The sequence below is a fragment of the Chinchilla lanigera genome, unplaced genomic scaffold, assembly GCF_000276665.1.
Source record: "Chinchilla lanigera isolate Chin_1 unplaced genomic scaffold, ChiLan1.0 scaffold00051, whole genome shotgun sequence".
Lineage (NCBI taxonomy): Eukaryota > Metazoa > Chordata > Mammalia > Rodentia > Chinchillidae > Chinchilla > Chinchilla lanigera.
The window spans coordinates 5592096-5595503 of NW_004955452.1; positions in this window are offsets into that span (position 1 = coordinate 5592096).

Here is a 3408-nt window from a genome sequence, read left to right on the forward strand (position 1 = left end):
ACTGTAGGTATACTGTTTAACCTCAGAATGCATTTCTCTGTATCTATAATGGAGGGATAATATCTACCCCTCTGGTTTAGTTGTAAAATAACTTTATACTTATTATACATAAGTGATATATTATCACTATAAATCATAGTATAACCAAGTCATGCTATCTATATAAAAATTGTAACATTAAAATGTTCAAAAAATTACAAATGTCATAAAACAAATAAATGTGAATTATGGTAACAAAATCCATGGTTTTAAATTTTTTTCCAACAATATGGTCAATTAGATACCTGAAGGGTCCTCTTGATAAAAGAAATTAAAATATTGTATTAGGTGGTTTTGCTTTTTTGTTTTAATTCTTTTTAACCCTGTCGAGCTCCTCTTTAGGTTAAAAGAGTTAGCATTTCTAAAATGGTATACATCTAAGCCGGGTGTGGTGGTGCACCCCTGTAATCCCAGCACCTGGGAGGCTGAGGCAGGAGGATTTTTGTGAGTTCAAGGCCAGCCTGGGCTACAGATGAGCTCAAGGCCAGCTGAACTGCATAGTGAGACCCTCTCTCAAAAAGACAAAAAAAAAAAAAGGCAGTGACAGTGGCAGCAGCAATACCTTACTATGTGACTTTGGGCCAGGTGTGAGCCTCAGTTACTTCTTCTGAAAAATGGCCATCAGCACAAATGATCTTTCCAGGTTGTATTGCAAACCGAATTAGAATAACGTATGTGAAGATGATTCATAAAGTACAAGGAACAATAAAAATCCAGGAGTGTCTGTTCTTACTGGTTAACTGGTATTATAAAGCACCAAGTGCCAAGCTAAAGAACCGTCCGAGCAGTTGCCAGTTGGAACAGCAGGCTAGGGACGTCCCGGGCGGGCAGCGGCGTGGGCCCTTGGGCTATGCGCGTGCGGGAAAGAGAAACGGAAGAGGAACCGAGGGCGTCTCGCCGGGTGCTGCCTGCCCTCTGGTGGACGAGCGGGACAACTGCGTGCTTTCTGCGTGTCCTGAGGTAGAGCTCTCCCCAGCGAATGTCTACATCTCCCCTATTCTATGAACTTGCTTCCCGGAGATCCTGTCGGCGCGATAGCTTCGGAAAAAAAGTCACCATTGTGGGCTGTATCTCTCTCCTTAGGGGCAGTCACTCAGAGTGAGCAGTTCACGATAGGTCAAATTGCTGTGGCTGATGAGGAGAGGGTGCCTGTCTCTTCAGTCCCCTTTCACACCATCGGGGACGGCAATGGCGGCCTCTCCCTACCTTAAACCTCAGAGCTGCACAGGGGAGCAGAAAACTCAGAGCCTGGCCCATTTATGGCACAGTGATTAATCCTTGGCTCTTTCCTGAAGGGCCTGGAACATGAGCAAGGCTGTGGACCTCGTGGGAGCCTCATTGTTTATAGCATGAATGTTGAAAGGAGGAGAGAAGGGCAGCTACATTCCAAGTGCAGTAGAGCTGGGCATGGTGGCGCACACCTGTAATCCCAGCACTCGGGAGGCTGAGGCAGGAGGATCGTTGCAAGTTTGAAAACAGCCTGGGCTACAAAGTGAGCTCAAGGCCAGCCTGAACTGCACAGCAAGACCCTGTCTCAAAGAGACAAAAAAAAAAAAAAAACAACCAAGTGCAGTAGAAAGAAATGCATTTTCCCCAGAGCCTCCTTTCCATGGCCTTGTTGTCTCCCAGAGAGTCTGGCATCTTCTGGGGGAGTGGGTTAGCCCCGAGGAAATACCACGGTGGTGTCACAGGCTGGGCTCTCTGAAAACAGACACTGAGACAGACATTGAACTCCACTGCAGCCTGGCAAACCCTGCTCCTTCGACCTGGCTCAGAGCCCTGGCATAACTGTTGTCATCTGAGGGTAGATATCAGGCCTTCGTACCCACCTCCTCTGATCACCAGATTCCAGCTGACCTGGGAAGCGTGTGGTCTTGGGTCAGCTGAGGCAGACGTGAAGGCGGTGACACTGCAGGTCATCTGCTAATGGCCCTGGCCACCGATGCGCAGCAAGTTCTTCCTTGAAAGTTGGTGTCTACTCCAAACCACATGGGGATTCAAGGAGCAGCTCCTTGGGATCCCACACGGCTCTTCCTGAGAGAGCAGAAGAGGAACAGAGTGGGACGGACTGCAGCGGCCACACTGTGGTCGGTCCCAGGGCTGCCGCAGAGGTTCGTCTGCCTCCTCCTCTACCCACTTGAGGCTGCCCTGGCCTCTGCCAGCACTTCTGAGGACCCCCTCCTCAGGGTCCCCGTGGCCCTGTCTCCATGCCCTTCTCAAGCCAGGGTCGCATTACCATGACAACTACAAGTGAGAACAAGGATTCCAAGACCACCCAAGTGAGTGAGCTGGGATCCACACGTACCCCTTTGCCCCCACTGGATAACAGCAGCCTTACCTACTATTTTTTTTTTTTTCTCCCAAAATAGGGATAGAGCCGGGCACGGTGGTACACACCTGTAACCCCAGCATTCAGGAGGCTGAGGCAGGAGGATCGCTGTGAGTTTGAGGCTGGCCTGGGCTACCCAGTGAGTTCAAGGGCAGCCTGGACAACATAGTGAGACCCTGTCTCAAAAAAGTAAAACAAAGAAAAAATTCTAAAACGTAAAGATCAATACTAGGGCCTCACACATGCTAGGCAAGGGTTCTACCACCTCTACAACCCCACTCCCTTGTCCTATTTATAATCAGAGCCAAAGACCCCTGCTGGCTCCCACAAGGGGCCAAGAGTTCTTTTATTTAAGACTCCTCTTTTAACTGCTTGTCCCTAGATGAGGGGCTCAGAGTACCCAGGAGGTAGACATGGTTTATGAGTAAGTACAACTGTTTTTGGCAAGTGTGAGACCCCTGAGGGACAAGGACCAGGACCTTCAGTACCAAAGAGCCCCAGTTGGTCCTCTAGTGAAGGTAAGTGGGTCACTACTCTTGCTGTTACCCCTTGGTTCCTGTGCTCCTAGATTCTTTTTTTTTTTTTTCCTTTGAGACAGGATCTCACTATATAGTCCAGGCTGGCCATGAACTCACTTATGTAGCCCAGGCTGCCCTCGAACTCACAGCCATCTGCCTGCCTCAGCCTCCCAAGTGCTGGAGTGGAACAGACAGTGATGTCAATCTGGCATATTCTGAAGGTAGAGCCAGTGGATGTTGCTTAGAGGTTATGTGGAACATGAGAGAAAGAGGAGCATCAAAGAGGACCCATAAAGTTGTGACCAGAGCGACCGAAAGGATACTGGACTGGGGAAGACAACTGAGACTAGGAAGGCGATGGCAGATAGAATGGTGTGTGGGGGGGGTGTAGATTAGGAGTTGGGGGAGGGGTTGTTTGTTTGCTTTGGTTTTTGTTCCTTTGAGACAAGGTCTTGCTGTGTTGCGCAGACTGGCTCTAACTCTTGGCCTCAATTAGTCCTCCTGCCTCAGCCTCACAAGTAG